Below are 17984 nucleotides of genomic sequence, written 5' to 3'. Positions count from 1 at the left end.
CTATGTGAAAATGAGAGACAGGACTTCTTGTCTCAAGAAATTCTCCCACTGGCTTGAATACCTGTCTGCCAACTTCGTGTTGTTAACATCCTGGTGACAGTCTTTTTTAATACTAGGCCACACATATTTAAGCATCATCAAGTTAGTGGTGGCTTTTGCACTGAGATGAGCAAGGTCTGAACACTGTCAAAAACTGCTCTTTGTAGCATCTGGGCATGAATAGTCTAGGTGAGGGTCTAAACATGTTGTACCAAACTAGGTCCTTTGTGCCTAGCAAACGGGCCGGCCGTTGTGGCCGAGCGGCTCTAGGCGCTTTAGTCCAGAACCACGCTGCTGCTACGATCACAGGTTCGAATCCTGCCTCAGGTGTGGATGTGTGTGATGTCCTTAGGTTAGTTAGGTTTAAGTAGTTCTAAGTCTAGAGGACTGATGACCCCAGATGTTAAGTCCCATAGTTCTTAGAGCCATTTGAACCATTTGCCTAGCAACCACAGTTGTTTGAGCTGCAGAGCTGTTGAGCAATTGTGCAAATATTGTTGCAGCTGCTTGTCTGCAGCTTAGACTGCCCAAAGTTGAAGGTAATTTACTGCAAACTAAATTGTGCTGACAATCAGCTAATACAGTTTCTGCCTGTGTTATGCATCTTACGTCTATTGTGAACTGCCCAATAAACCCCAGTTGGCAGAATTGCTGGGGAAAACAATCTTCCTTGTTCTTGTTGAAAGCAACTGGCTTATGATCTGTGTAGATTGTAAACGGTCTAGCTTCAATGTATGGGTGGAAGTGTCATACGGCTTCACAAACAGCCAGCAGCTCTTAATCATAAGCACTCAAATTAGCCTGGACATCTGTCAGCTTTTGGGAGAAAACCCCAAAGGTTTCCAAATACTCATGACACATTGATGGAGAGCAGCCCCGATAGCATGATGATTGGGATCCACTACTCTCGCTAATGGTGAATTATGGACCTAGTGAGATAAGGCAATTGGTTTTTGCAAACTAGCCTTCACCGCGTCCTGGATATAATTGGTGGGGGATGCCTTCCCATAGCATTGTGACTGCCAGTGAATTTGCTGTTCTGTGTAGGTGACTTCGATAAAAATTGATGAGCCCCAGAATTTTCTTAATTACTGGTAACATGATGGCCAATGAATGTTCTTAATGACCTCTATCTTTTCTTTGAAAATGTAAATATCAGTAGCTGAACTGCATGACCGACAAATGTCACCTGATTTTGATGCAGAACACAACACATTTTGCCTCATTTATCACCAGACCATACTTATGTATCCTATTTTAGGTGCTCATCATGCAATCCAGCTGTCTTTGAAAATAGCAAAAGATCATCAAGGTAGACGGAGCAGCCCCTTAGTACTTTGTGCACAAACCTCTGCAATAACTGAGCTGCATTCTTTAAACCAAACAGCATGTTTAGATATTGGAAGATACCAAATAGGAATCTCGGTAATGTCTACTTCTGTGAGCAGAAGCTGGTTATAAGCCTCCTTGCAGTCCACGAAGCTGAAGCTTGTAGATCTGGCTACATGAAATCCCTGAGGTTAGGACTGGGATAGCGGTCAGGGATTGTTTGTGTGTTTAGAGTGTGGGACTCCTGGCGGGGTCTGCAGGTGCTGTCTTTCATTTTAACTAGATGAAATGGTGATGCTCATGGGCTGTCAGATCTTTGTATGATGCCTGCACTTAATATCTCTTCAAATTTCACTTTCGCTACCAAAAAATGGTCTGGCAGTAGTCTCTGTGAATGTTGAGAGATCAGCTGGCCAGATGTTGCCTCAGTGTGATGCACTATCGTAAGCAATTCCTTCTGAAGTGGCCAACAACCTCTTATCTAGCTCCTGGACTACCAAGCTGCTGGGTGAGGTAACATCATTGCTACAATTTATGCCTACAGTGTCCATTACAGCTGCACTGCCCAACATAATTTGTGCCATACTTGCCTTTACTTCCAGTCCTTGGTGGCGTGTGAGGTCCGCACCTAATACCAGTTCATTAATATCTGCCGGTGTGAAGTTCCACTTAAACTTTTTACTGAAGTCCAGGTCCACTACCGCTTCACAGTCGCCATACGTTGTGATGGACGAGTTGTTAGGGTCCTTAAGGTGGAGAGTTGTGCCCACCACTGTGGTATTACTTTGCCTGAATGGCAGGGCACTTACGTCCGAGTTGACGAAGCAGCACTGATCTGCCTTTCTGTCTTTCAGATACAAATGGCCTGATAATGTGAGCAGGCACTGTTGCTTCACTGTATCTGCGGACGTGGTCGATTAATCACAAATAATTGGACCAATCTCGAGTACTGGGTTATGGCGCCTTCTGGTTACGTCAGCCCTGGTGTCTGCAGAAATAGTGGCAACGCCCTCATCTACACTTTGGCGCTACTGTGGAACTGTGTGGCCTGTTGCACCTACTACTGGTCATTGCACCCGTTTGGGAATGCATAGGGAAACTTGCATCTCGCTGGCTGATTGTAAAAACGCTTGTGGTTTCAACATAATTGACGATTTCGTCATCCTCATACAATCTGGCTGCGTGTTTCTTTCTGCTAGATGGATGCTGCCACTTTCACTGGAAGCGTTAGTTGCATAAGCTATACACGCTGTAGTGTTTTGTTTGACATTGCTTCATCTTCTGTGATGCTCCTCAGATGTCACCAGAATTGAGATGGCGTTCTATCGCCGATATGCTCGAACTGAAGAACTACTTGCATTCGTTGGTCCAATGACATACATCTGTCAGACCAAGGTAACCTTCAAGTACAGATACCATTGTTGTGAGGGTGGTTTCAAAATAACATTCGACATCATTTCGAATACTCGAGCATCCAAGCCGTTAACCACTACAGCAAAGTTCGTATAATCGCTAGTATCGCTGCTTTTCATCAATTGAAAATTTAACATTGTGAACCCCAGTTCAGGCTTCTCTAGCAGAAACTTTGGTAAATGTGTTTTCATCTTTAGAGAGGAAATGGTATAAACTCGTGTCGTTTCATGCTGCTATTAGATTTTGCACATTCCTCATCTGCTTCTGTAGGTCTTCTTCTAGGCATAAAAGCAGTTCATCTGTCTGGCCCCTTTTGTCTCTGTAGTCTCTGCTTTTTCGTGTAATTTCAAGGTCATCAATTTACAGGCTGCTTCCATCATTTCAGCCATAAATATACAGAGACTCATATGAACTCTGGTTAACAAAATTTATTAACTTGATTAATCAGGATTTTTGCTTGACAACTAAAACCAAACAGAAGTATCAAAACTAGAACCAAGAGTAAACATACAGCAAACTCAACCAGTCAGAAAAATAAATGCATTCTCAGTCACTGTCCAAATTCAGCGCTTCTAACAGTTATCATAGCCTACTCTACACAAGCCAGAGTCTTCAGTATGACAACACTGCGCAGCTGTCAAATAGATGGCCAGACTCACATAATGGACGCCTTTTTGCAAATTAAAAACAAAGTCTTTTTACTCTCTAATACACGCATTTGTGTGTTTAAACAAGCGCAAAAGAACCAATCACTGATAACTTCCTACTTAAATCTCCACAAATGTAATATTGAGAAGTGTCGAAAATTATGAAACATGAAAACAGAACATTGTGCACAATGCGGAAACCTGTATGATGTGACGTATCATATGCTTATACATAAACACAATGCTACAATTAGCACATGTGCACTAGAACGAATCATAACACTGGCGCTGTTTAAATGGGTAGGAGTCGAATTTCAAGAAATTCGAAAGACTATGACACACAAAAACTAAACATTGTGCATCTGTCGGGTATAACACAGAATGTATGGTGACAGAGGCAGATTGTTTTAGAGCAGGGGAATCTATTCCCACAAGGAATTTTGTGATATAATTTTATTACACGCTATTTTTCAGTATTATTTCAAGTAGTTAGAGTATGACATGATTTTGGTGTAGTACGAGTCATAGCAACCAGAGGTAACAAGGCCCAGTTCCCAGTGCTCTATTACAGAGACACACGATGCTACTCTGAGCTGCCAGTGGTTGGGCCAGGTCCTCCCACCACTCCTCTCTCACCCTTCCAATCAGCACATCCTCACACAGTGATGAACCTGTTTTCCTTTCCCTAACCCCTTCATCCAATGCTGAAGGCGAGTGTCAGGTGGCTTATATTCCCTACACATCCCCAGTTCCCAAAATTGCAGTCATAGTGTCATGACCAAACAATTTCCCTTTCTCCACCTCGCCCCTCAACATAGCATGGCTTAGGGCCAGCTCGAGCAGGCCCAGTGGATAGACCAGCCCATGCATACCTATCTTTCCCTACATTGCAGCTAACCCCGCTGTCTGTCATTTACCACTCTCCCCTCCTTGCTCACGTGTCTGCACATCTACACAATATTTGGGCCAGCCAGCTTGCGCCCATTGCCTGAATTTTCACCCACATAACTTATCATTCCTGTAGTTGCTGCGACGTCCCTTACTGCATTCCTTTCTCCCTTCCTGACTATGAGAAATGTTGCGAACAGCAAATGGACCCATCTCTCAGTAGTGATCCTTACTCTGGAGCTGAGCGTTTGAAACTCTAATGTTCTTACAGTGACATTAAAATGAATAAAGCTAATTGTTAATAAGTACAGAAGAGAAGCTAAAATCAAGCAGACAGATGCACATCAAGCAAAAGATTTCACAATGCCTCAACTCGGAAAGAAAAACAGAACTTTCTGCAATACTTGATACTGCAAGAAGTCACTGCTAACAGTGAGCGAAGAGAGACAAAAATTATTTTGTTTCTATTGTGTGTTGTTTGGAGGTGAAGGATTGTGTGAAGCTGTAAGGATCAAAACCATTTAAGTGAACGAAATAAAAAGAAAGAGCAAAGTGGATTATATTTAGAAAAATACTTGTAGATACAAAAGATTTGGCACCATTAACAGTGCTGTTCAGACTGATTCAGTGAATATAACGTCAGTTTGGAAACATAACATGTAAGTTACGAAGAACAGACACATATTAAACAGAGTAGCAGAGTGCTTAGTCTTTTGTTGAATTCATGAGTTAGCACTAAAGGCTCACAATGAAAAACAGGAGTCATGCAATAGTGCCAGTTTCTTAAATGCGCCATGTCTTTTAGGAAATCTTCAAATAGAACAGTGGTTCCCAACCAACATGAGATCATTACCTCTGTATGGAAATACATATTAGCTAGTCCTCCCCGTACCCTCGCCCCACCTTCACCAACATTAGTGCATAACCAAACTTCAGCAGGAAATAAATTCTCTTTTAGCACTTTCATTATTAGAGTGATGAAAGCTAAGTGATATTTAGGGGTTTTATTAAACCATAAACTAATGAATCAGAGAGAGAATTGCCACTGTTTACTTGTAACCATCTTTTTTTATAGAAAGACGGAGCAATTTTCCGAGCACCATGAGTGTTACCTGCAACTCTTTCTCGAAAGCCAAAGCCAACTATCCACATTGAGGATAAAAACTTGTCATAAAACACGTTTGCTCTTCGGCACTCCCCACCCTAGACACACTTTCTTCATCCACACTCCATGAACCCACTTAAAAATCAATCAAACTGCACTATACTTCGGCCAACAGTTTGTAAATTGCTTGACTGCTGGGCTCCTTACTTCCGAGCTGGCACAAAGTGAAGTACTTGAGGTAGCCAGTGCTTTATGTTTGACCGCAGCCACCAATAACAACAACAACAACAACAATAATAATAATAATGCAGTGCAGTAGCATTTCATAGTCACTGTTGTGAAGTGAGTAATGAAGCAATTTCTCGTCTACTGCAGTAACTACCTACAACTCGAAGAAGGTATTTTCACGAGGTATTTAAGTAAAATTTATGTATATGTCTCAGTTTTACGTCATAGAGGCACTGCACACATATGAAGTATGTGTGTAGTGGGTAGAGTAAGTAAAGAAGAGGTTGTCTGGACATTCATTTCACGATCTGTAACCTCTGTCACATTGTGTAACATGTTAAAGTTAGTGCTTTAAGAAATATAATTATTGGTAACTTATGTAATCTTTGCTACAATCTTACAGAATAGTGACAGTGGTAATGATCTTTTAAAAGTAATTTAGTTTCATAACCAGTGCTCAATTGCACCCTTTGGTTTTCACCCTTGGGAAATTACATTTTACCGCTCAAGGGGGTAATTAACTCCAAGTTTGGAACCATTAAACTTGATGGAACTTCCAGTCTTGCGTTGTAGATAGTGTAAAAGGAAACAAATTACACTTACTGGAAGGTTTTGATACGATTGAGGAAGTGGATACCTGGGATGACATTCTAATAAGAGAAACTTTTGCTTTAAGAAAGTTACTTCTAACTCCAGACTTTTTGTTCCTTCAAAATTTTTCCTATCAGATTATGAAATATGTTGATGTTTTGAAAAACACAGTTAATATTTGGAGTGGAAATGCCAGTTCTATGTACCAGTACTATTGATCGCATTGATATTTTTAAAAACATTACATTGGATTGTGATCTGTTCACTTTTCTTGTAGAATATTCCTTTGAAGAATCATTGTCTCATATGCGTAAAACTTTGCAAATTGCAATACATTACGTAATTTTTAGTCGAAAATTTCTGAAATACGAGAGAACATTGTAAGGTATCGCCTTTCTCAAGATCAATGTTTCAATTCTACACGAAAACGATCCAGCAGATGCCAAAGAAGTGTGTGAAGTATGAGAAACCAACTAAAAGGAAGATTCCAAAACTCATGTATTTAATATTTTCGAAATTGTTGAACCAGAAAAGTTTGCTTCATTCAGATTGAATAGACACAAACACTGTAATACTCTGCTGAGTTAGAACACACATAACTTCAGTTAGACTTCCAAAAGTGAGGTGAATTGTAAATAACGCAAATGCAGCATACGAAAAAGTGCATAAAGGTAAAAAACTGCCAAGTACATATGTGTAACGAAGTTTCTTTCGATACCAGCCTCTGCTAACAAAGAGGGAAGAAGCAGTGGTTTGGAGAATATGTGAACAAGAGGTAGAAGCACTAACGAGGACAGAAGATGCTTTGTAAATAAAAGTGAAATGCGCCTGGTGTACAATTCTCTTTAATTAACTGCAGTAAGGTTAAGGCGAATAAACAATAATAATTGATACAGTCCATTTACTTGCCATGATAAATTCAAAAATGAACTGCCAGTGATTCATCACAGTGATATTTTAAAAAAGCGTTATATTGGTTTGGGATCTGTTCACTTTTCTTGGAGAATATCCCTTTGAAGGATCATTCACTGATATGCATGAAACTTTGCAGGTTGCAATAACTTGACCTGTTTTAGCAGCAGAAGCAGAGTGCAGTTACTGCACTATTAAAAGAATTAAAAACTTCCTCAGGAATAGCTTGGGCGCACAAAGGGGGAACACACAGATTTTTTTGTATCATTAATAAGGAGTAAATCATAGAAATCTCAAACTTTGATAACAGAGTAATTGATATGTGCTCCAGTCAGAAGAGTAGCCACATTCAACTACTGTACAAGTAATCAGTCAGAACAAAGATTTTATTAGTTAATGTGTTAGGTAAAATACAAATGAAAGGTCTCTTGGCTAAGGTTTTTCCCAGAGGTTTTTTTTCCCCTTGGCCGTAAAGCAAAAGCCAGGATCATTCCCAACAGTTACTCTCTGTAGCATTCCCAATGAGGAATAAGTCACATGCGTCCTCCCACAGTTATACCATTTTAAATTTTACACTAGAACTATACCACTATCATACCACAGAAACAGTTACATCTAGAATAAGAATGAACATCAGCAGGGGGTGAGCTGGCAAACTGTTGTTCAAATCCAAGCAGCTCCAAACCCCTAATATTATTCAATAAAATGTGTCACCACAGCATATCCTCACACACCTACGAAAGTATGCAGAAAACCAACAAAGCTGGTGGACCTAACCAACTACAATACTGCATTCACACATGCACACGGACACACACACACACACACACACACACACACATACAGTTGAATGCACTTCTGTACACATCCTATTATTAGCTACACTATTTCCTGGATTATGTTTATAACTTTACAATCGCCATATTTGCTATTTTATTGTGTTTTTAAGCGGTATAAGGTAAATGAAGATTATACAAAAAACAATTCAGAAAAATTTCACTGCCACTGTATGGTATATACACATAACACATCAAAAGAATTATACCATGGCAACAGATCTAAAAGATGATGATAACTTGCTATCATACATTACATGTAAGATGCAAAAAAGTCATTTGTAATGTTATTATACACACGCTTAATTAAAAAGAATTTCATTATCTGTTAATCTGTGTAAATACCAAGATGTGATATGTCTGGTTTTACAAACAACAGTCTTCTGATTAACTTCTTTAATAAGTTAATTGCAGATGTTTGTATATCCAGGAGTAATTACTCAAAGGAAAATCTACAAAAAAAAAAAATGGAAAGCAAGCGAACATGCACAGTGTGAATACAACTTCAATTTAATTACGATAACTGTTTAAAACATTTTGTGGTAGCATAAGGTTTTGAGTAGTGTTGTTTGAAATTGGTACATATTTAGTTTTTTTTACTGTTTTATTAGCACATTTGCCTACCCAGAAAAACCAACAGGTAAAAACTAGAATCATATACTTGAGAGCCAGGTATGACATGGCTTAAATATAGTTTTATTTGACTTATTTTCAGCTGAACTGTGTAAGGAAGTTATAATTTTACGACTGTGAATCTTTACACCGGGATGAATTTTGGAAATCCTTCCAGTAATGACCCACAGAAACATTATGAATGGTTTATTGCAGTATGGTACAACTTGTCATTTCCTGCAATCTTATGCACATTTTCACAAATGTCAGTGAAGCTTTTAATTACATTTTCTGCAGACCACTCTTAATTTCTCTCATGAATATCTTGCTTTCGCTTCCATATACTTTCAGTAGCATATTTTCCACACTCTGATTTTTTTTGTTTAAATTAAATAACGTGGTACACTGGGGAACATTCTTAAATTCGCACCTTCACGTAATTTTGGACGATTTCTTGAATTCTTCTGCTCATTTATTTGCAAATCTTGAAAAGTATTAATTACTATTAATGTTCTCCTCTTCAAAATGTTTCACATGGACCATGGATATATTCGGAACTACCCCGATTTTCCTGTAAATTGCTCCATACTTGTAGGTATCTGCTGATAAAGAGAATACCATGGTTTAGCTCATATCGCCTCTGTAACAACAGTTCGCACATCCAGCGACAACGTATTTGTATATGGCATCTGGAAAATGTTATTTAATTAATAACAATACACATCTACTAACAATACACATAAGTAATACACAGCTCTTTACTAATGTTACAGCTATGCACTTTACTCTTTGTCTTCAAACTCTTACACTATCTTTTAATATCGTTTCTATAACAGAAAATCACTAGGAAAACTTCCCTTTACATACAGAGAGATTAGCTGTCTTTTGACGTCTAGGGGAAACATTTTACCAGACAGTGCACCCCTTACTACAAATGAAGTCAAAACGTTCACAATTCGTATATCCTTGAATATAGCACTGCATCAGTAGTAGATCATCTTCACAGTTCTGCCACTTGTCATTACTCAGGCTTGTGTAAAGTCGGCTGTGGTAGTATCGTAGCACACTCTACGCAAGCCCGAGTCGTGAGAGGTGGCAACGTCATGAAGATGGCTTACTAAAGAGATTTAATTCTGTGTTATAAGAAGGAATATTGTGAATGTTTGAGCTTCATTTGCTGTGAGATCTGCAACATTTGTTATACATTTTCTGTAAAAGTGCAAAGAACGCCAGTCTATCTGTAAAGAAGAGTTTTCTGACTGATGTGTTCCTATAGAAGCGAAATTTAAATACAACGTAAGACAGTAAAGACATATAGTAAACATGTTAAAGAAGAGTAGTGTGTTACCCACAGAAATGTGTATTGCTATTAATTCAAGGTTATTTTTCAGATGCCACACCAGTGATGTGTTGCAGGATGTTCAAGTGAGTGGAGTGCAGTCTTGGAGAGTGAGAGGAACAGTCAAATTGTATCCTGTGATGAAGTAAGATGTGTTAGTCCATGCTTTGTGCTGGAAATAATTTTCTTATGATATTTTTCAATTATGGAGAGATATTTTGTAAATTCATTCAGAAGACTTCAAAAGACACTGTAATAGCGCATTTGCTGAGACATCCAAGCATAGTAATTAATTTGGTCAGGGATTTGGAACTGGAGATTAGTATGATAATGTAACAACAGATGATTCACTGACTCTTCTTCAAAGATGGATAGCATTCACGTTTGTCAGAAACTAAAGAAAATTTGTTCAGGTTTTTTCACTATTAATGTAAAGTGAATTTTTAATATTTAAAGTGTTAAAATACTTTGTCTTAGTGATGTAATGTTTCGTTAATACTTTTTGTTGTTTTTCCATCAATCAGCATTCGTCTCTTTATTTAAAGTTCCACATAAGTGCTTTTGTTTTCCCGAGTTTCTCAGTAACAGAACTTTAGTTGACAGTGATCATTGCAGTAATGAGATTTATCAGTACAGAAGTTTTGTGGACGTCTCCACAGTTTAAAGCGCGAATTGCACATCGCGTTGATAGTAGTTTGAATTTTTATTTTTTAACTAGCGTAGAAGCAGCAGCTGCAGTAGTTTGGAGATAGCAGCAGGATAGCATTTATGCATTGCGCAAACAGGCAGGCTACTTACAATTTTTGTGTGATACAATTAACCAATTACCATTTTAACAGTGACATACTTTTAAGACAGCGCCTTTCTGGTAGTTATTTATGTTTCATATTTCCTAAATTCAGCAGAACAGACTGTATCTCGCCACAAGCGTTTCAGTACACTATTTAATGTTCCGTTTCTGACTAACGTTTGAATTGCTGATCACTTTTCAAGAAATACGAGATTACTTATGACCTTAAATATGAAGTTAACTGTTTCTCTAATCACAAGTTTAACTTCACATTACCACACAGACAAAATACCAATAAATATTACAAAATATTATCATACAACAAAAACGAATTAGCCACTTTCAATGCAGATGTACACTTGATACCATTAAAAATGGTCGAGCGTGAATTACCCACCATGTCACGCAGGAGCCAATCACATCACAGGGTGTACAGACATACTCATAAAAGGATACTTCCTACTGCGTGTGTAGTGGAAGGTTTAACGCCTTTTCAACCCTTACCACAAGGACGCGCCCTGTAAAAACACGCAAGAAAACTGCGCCCTCAAAAGAGCACAGCGCGTGGCTTCTTTACCACTTGATTTCCCGACGAAAGGCCTCCAACTTCATTGACTGTCTGCAGTCGGCGAGGAAGTGAGTCTTGGAAGAGGGTAACAAATCTTTCATTTTCCGCCACCTCCTCCCAGGCAGGTGGGGTGACTTTCCTCAGGTCATCACGGGATCCCGCCACAGGGTCAGGCCAGTTTTCTCATACGGTAAATTTCGTCTCTGCCCGTACGATTTCAGTAGGGTAAAGTTTTTTACAGGATGCAACTCGAAAAGAGAATGAGACGTGCTTCTGTCCGTCTCGTTTAAACACGCGCCCTAGTAACGCCTTGGCTTCCCGCCGGCGCTTTTCCGCGTGGCAGCGCCGTCTGTTCTCCTCGTCTCATGCCCTGCCCTCTAGGTCGGTGGAGTGGAGTGACTGGGTCGTGAAGCGTGGCAGTACGCCATCGACTCCGGAAGTGCTTGTTTGTCTTACTTGCGGTGGTTTGTGTGGTGTCGGATGGCTCATTTCACCGTGAGGTTCTGACTTGGAGAAGCCGTTAGCTGCGATCATGCATGTTCTTCTCGGAAGAGAATTGAAATAAGGAGCTGTGATGTCGCTGTTCCGGAGAATAGTGGGAGTGGCCGAGGACGGTCGCTCCGGGAATGTTTTGAGCACTGAGGGCGGCAGGTTTTCCTCCGGGACTGAAGTTGAGTATATCTCGCTGTTGCCGTTGTGCTTTTGACTTGCTATTGCCTTGTATTAGGGTGGTGTTTGCGACTTCCTTTATGTTGCTGCCGCCGACATTGTGTGTTTTCCGTCCACCGGTTTAGCTCGCCGGTTCTGAACCTATGAAGGAAAAGGTTGAATGTTAGTTCTGCACTGCGTTTGCGGAGTTTGACTTCGCGTATGTAGGTTGTTCTTGTACTGCTGGTCTGGTTCCTCGGTTAGGCGTCGACGTGAGCGTGAATTGCTTGGTTAAAATTAGCAGTAGGCACTCCGGGCATGATCGATGTACAACGAGGATAGTAGAACATGTTGAATCAAAGGCTGTGAATGTGAACTGTTGCTCTGTCATGTCACACTGGAAGACTGTCTAATTAGGTACTGATGTATTGGTGGCTATCTATTGGTTCTTGTGACCAATTTGGTAGTCAGTTCCAAGCATACGTGTTCTATGTATGTGAGAGAAAGAAAAGAAAATTGTGAAGTACGTGGCTGTGCTCACCTTAAAAGTTGTTGGTGCATGTGTTTATCTTAAAGATTGTTTTAATACCGTATGTTATTATCAGCCCCCTTTTGGACTGAAAATTTCACAGGGTTAGAGAATTTTATTTGTATGTTTGCCTATATGAACAGTGTCGATTGAGCTGGTGGCTTTTACGCCAGTTTGTGAAATGTGGCAGCTTTACGCTGCGGTTGAATGATTTGTAATTGAAAGGCACCATTTAATTCCTCTTTGGGGCTCGCCTTGTATTTTTCCTGTTTCGTACTACCTGAAGAATGTAAATCATGATATTGGGGCACGATGACTGACTGGTAGCCCTGTAGCTGCTTGTATTTCATACTCAGCAACTGTGGTTAAACTTTTGTGAATTTTCTGGCCATGTTGGTGTGCGATTGTTTACATTTTAAATTTAGACTTTATGCAAGCTTACCTTTTAAAGCTATATGCATGTATTGTTGTCCCTAGGTTTTAAGCTGGATAGTATCAATTGATTTATTTAAGGTTGCTAAGTTTTAGGGAATTGCTTCGCTGTATGATAGTTCTTAACGATTAATGTGGATTCTAAATGTACTGTGGCCCTTAAGGCTCGATTACTGATAAATTTGTTGATTTGCCTTCTATTTTTGAGAACTTGCCTAACCTTAACCATCGGCCAGCCCTTCAGGCTGAACTGTTTATTAAGTAACTTGATGAATTGGCCCTTCAGTCCCCCCCCCCCTTTTGGAAGCTCTACAGCCCTTAAGGCTTTGAAATCTAGTTTTAATACTTAACCTCCCTTGTTAGTGTACTGGGGCCCTTAAGGCCAGCTTACTGATAAATTCCTGGCCATTACTTACTTATTGTAGAATTTGTTTGACTAATTTCATTTATTACCTGGCCCATAGGGTCGAGTTGTTAATAAGCACTTGTTATTTTCCAGTTGATATTTTTAAGATTTTCTTACTTTGTTAATTTGGCCCTTCAAGCCCTTTACTTGGAAGTTGCACGGCCCTTCAGGCCTCTTTATTGTTTCACAAAGCCTTGCCTAGACTGTTGGAAAATCTGCTCTTTAACTAAAGTCTAATTAACTATTTTGGTGGCCCTTCAGGCTCGAACCTTCTGTTCATATGTTTATATTTGAATATTTCTTGTCTGTGGTATTGGTCTTTTATATCTTAAATTTTGAAGTGAAGTGAATTTTGGTTTGTAAATTTACTAGCCCTTCAGGCTGAATACGTTATATGTATTCTTGCTAAATTGACCCTTCAGGCCTTCTTTGCGACTGCAGCCCTTAAGACATGCGCAGTACTATGTTGCGTAATACAACGTTAAATTGTTGATGAACTAGTTTCTTAAGGTTTGATTCTCCCTATATTCATTATCTTGGCAGATTGTATATTGTATTTTAGCTAGTTTTAATAAATGCATTAGAAGTAAGGTGTTGTGTTACTTCTACCAGCACTTGGCCGTGCTTCCTCGCCTGATCCTAGTGGCTCCTTACTTCCTTGATTGTTAAAATTTTTGCCCGTTAGCCACTATTGTTGGTTTCAGAGAAATCTCATTCGGTTCCGCAAATCATTCCTGCACTATGGCTGACATGTGTATATGATACCGGTCCTGCTGGAAACAGATTGCTCCCTCAGGATATACACTACTGGCCATTAAAATTGCTACACCAAGAAGAAATGCAGATGATAAACGGGTATTTATTGGACAAATATATTATACACATACTAATGTGATTACATTTTCACGCAATTTGGGTGCATAGATCCTGAGAAATCAGTACCCAGAACAGCCACCTCTGGCCGTAATAATGGCCTTGATACGCCTGGTCATTGAGTCAAACAGAGATTGGATGGCGTGTACAGGTACAGCTGCCCATGCAGCTTCCACAAGATACCACAGTTCATCAAGAGTAGTGACTGGCGTATTGTGACGAGCCAGTTGCTCGGCCACCATTGACCAGACGTTTTCAATTGGTCAGAGATCTGGAGAATGTGCTGGCCAGGGCAGCAGTCGAATATTTTCTGTATTCAGAAAGGCCCGTACAGAACCTGCAACATGCGGTCGTGCATTATCCTACTGAAATTTAGGGTTTTGCAGGGATCAAATGAAGGGTAGAGCCACGGGCCGTAACACATCTGAAATGTAACGTCCACTGTTCAAAGTGCCGTCAGTGCGAACAAGAGGTGACCGAGACATGTAACCAATGGCACCCCATACCATCATGCTGGATGATACGCAGTATGGCGATGACGAATACACGCTTCCAATGTGCGTTCACCGCGATGTCGCCAAACACGGATGCGACCATCGTGATGCTGTGAACAGGATCTGGATTCATCCGAAAAAATGACGTTTTGCCATTCGTGCACCCAGGTTCGTCGTTCAGTACACCATCGCAGGCGCTCCTGTCTGTGATGGAGCGTCAAGGGTAACCGCAGCCATGGTCTCCGATCTGACAGTCCATGCTGCTGCAAACGTCGTCGAACTGTTCGAGCAGATGGTTGTTGTCTTGCAAATGTCCCCATCTGTTGACTCAGGGATCGAGACGTAACTGTACAATCCGTTATAGCCATGCGGATAAAATGCCTGTCATCTCGACTGCTAGTGATACGAGGCCGTTGGGATCCAGCACGGCGTTCCGTATGACCCTGCTGAACCCACCGATTCCATATTCTGCTAACAATCATTGGATCTCGACCAACGCGAGTAGCAATGTCGCAATACGATAAACCGCAATCGCGATAGACTACAATCCGACCTTTATCAAAGTCGGAAACGTGATGGTACGCATTTCTCCTACTTACACGAGGCATCACAACGTTTGACCAGGCAACGCCAGTCAACTGCTGTTTGTGTATGAGAAATCGGTTGGAAACTTTCCTCATGCCAGGACGTTGTAGATGTCGCCACCGGCGCCAACCTTGTGTGAATGCTCTGAAAAGCTAATCATTTGCATATCACAGCATCTTCTTCCTGTCGGTTAAATTTCGCGTCTGTAGCACGTGATCTTCATGGTGTAGCAATTTTAATGGCCAGTAGTGTAATTGTTACACTGATGGGACCGTAATATTACTCATAATACGGCTGTACTGGGCAGCAACAAGCTGACCATCCATCCTGCGAGGCATTCCAAGTCTACAGAAACACATCCAATCCGAAATTGCCACAGGCTTATGGCCACTCATGGACACCTGGCAGCCTGTATACTGTTGCTCGATCATACTCGTCGAGGAAAACACCGATTCGTCGGAAAACATCACGTTCCGCCAGTTACGACTGAGATTGTCCTCGGTCGATAGTCATCATGGAGCCTCTGTTCCATGGCCGTACATTTGCTAAGTACTATGTCTGGCAAACAGTAGTAGTATGATTCGACTGCACTGTGTTTAAAAATGGATTTTGCCGTGACGTGTTGAGAAGGTTATTATGCTGAGCAGCTGTTATTATTCGAAAAACTGTAATTATCACAAGCGTCCTGGTTCTCCAGTATCTGCATAACGTTTCATCCACGGTCGCACAGTGCACTCAGGAACGCACATGTGCCTCGGCTTCAGACCGCGACGCCATCAAAATGCCTTCCTTCGCAATAACAATGACGCCGTCACCAATAGCCCCTTCATGAGTCCTGACGAATGAATAAAGGAAGGAACGAAGCTTGGGTTTAACGTCCCGTCGACATCGAGGTCATTAGAGACAGAACACAAGCTTGGATTTCGCCAACGACAAGGAAGGAAAGAAGTCATGCCCTTTTTCAAAGGAACCATCCTGGCCTTTGCCTGGAGAATTTTAGGGAAATCACAGAAAACCTTAATATGGATGGCCAGACGTGGGTTTGAACCGTAGTCGCAAACGAGTAATGTGATTCGACTGAAAGTGACGTGGTGCAGGTATTCGACCTTGCTCTTGTACTGTCGTTGGCTATTATGAACAGAATGGTGCGCTTGCAGACCTAACCTGCAGTGACAGACAGTAAGTCTATCTTCACGGAACAAAAGTGAACCTGTGTGAATAGTTTTCACCTCTTATGTGAAACAGAGATAGTAAATTTCAGTTTTCGTCTCCAGCGAGGTCATTCTCCACCAGAAGAGGCTCTCATTAATTTTGTGACGTTCTCCGGCAGCACGCATCCAAAGTGAAAGTTAAAAGAACATTTCGATGTATAATGCTCACTGTAACAAATAATTTATGTGTATTTCTGTTAATTGAATTTCAAAAGGACGCTTAATTTTTTGAGGAAAAAGATAATTATGAATGTTGCTGTTATAAATGATTATTGAAAGAGTGTGAAATACTATCTGTATCGGAGGATGTGAAAACCGCCACAGAAGAAACGATATGTAATTAAAAATGACAAACACTGTACAAGAATTAGTTAAGACATAAATAGGCAATATATTGTAATAGAATCGCTTGTCTTCTGCACGGACTGAATGGGAGAGGAACTCGTGACGTTGCATTGGCTCTTAGGTAGTCTTCATTTGTCATAAGTCGATGATCGACGCCATTTGTAGATGGGATTGTAAAAGGTGTGTAAAGATTTTAATTGTTTTTGTTAAAATATATTTACCTAGTAAAATCTGTTTGTCACAATTACTGCAAAGTTCGCACCGGACATTACCCATTTTATTTAAGAAATTTCAGCATTTTATTGGATATCGCTGGCGGCGCGGAGCGGCAGATTTAAATATACGATCACAATAACGACCACATCCTAAATAGGGTACAGGTAGAGGTGAAGGAAAATAATTACGTGTTTCTTTTCACAGTATTCCAGACGCTGAATAAAAGGAGATAGTAGATTTTATCTTGTGCGTTCACAGGTGGATACAAGCTGCAGCTTTTGTAAATTTTCATTCAAAAAAGTGATAAATTCTGAACATATCGTAAAGTGTATTTAAACGTGGATAATTTTCATAAGAGCTTAGCAATATAAAAAAAGAAAACATTTTCATGTAGTAAAGATAGTCTTATGCTTCAAAGCTAGTCGGGGTATATCCAGTTAAACAAAAATCCACTGCAACGTGAAAACGTTTGGTAAGTTCGATGGACAATAATGTTTTCATTCTTGCAGAAACAGCTTTAGTACTTGAATAAAAGTAAAACTTGAATCATTATTTTGGAATATTCAAAGAATTTCATTTTTATTAATCTGAAACAGAATATTTCATATGTTAAGTAATAATCACAGATGAAAAATTTATTGCAACCTTTCATCTCTCATGTCCATCCATGTATATGTTAAGTTCAATCTCAACGGTTTCCCAATAAATTTAACGCAAAAAGCAAAGAAAGTTTAAAACCAGACGGTCAATTCCCGAGTAATTAAAACAGACAGAATCGCATTAAAATTTATAGCCGAAACTTCATCTCAACTTCTGTGAGGTATTAGCTGGACATAATCGAAATACACTGAAGCGCCAAAGAAACTGGTGTGGGCATGTGTATTGTACCGTAGGAAGCAAAGGAGAGGATATTGTTATGGGTGGCCAGTATCCTCTTTCTATAACACA

The sequence above is a fragment of the Schistocerca nitens genome, chromosome 6 (genome assembly GCF_023898315.1).
Source record: "Schistocerca nitens isolate TAMUIC-IGC-003100 chromosome 6, iqSchNite1.1, whole genome shotgun sequence".
In the NCBI taxonomy this organism is placed as follows: Eukaryota; Metazoa; Arthropoda; class Insecta; order Orthoptera; family Acrididae; genus Schistocerca; species Schistocerca nitens.
This window is presented reverse-complemented; position numbering follows the sequence as displayed.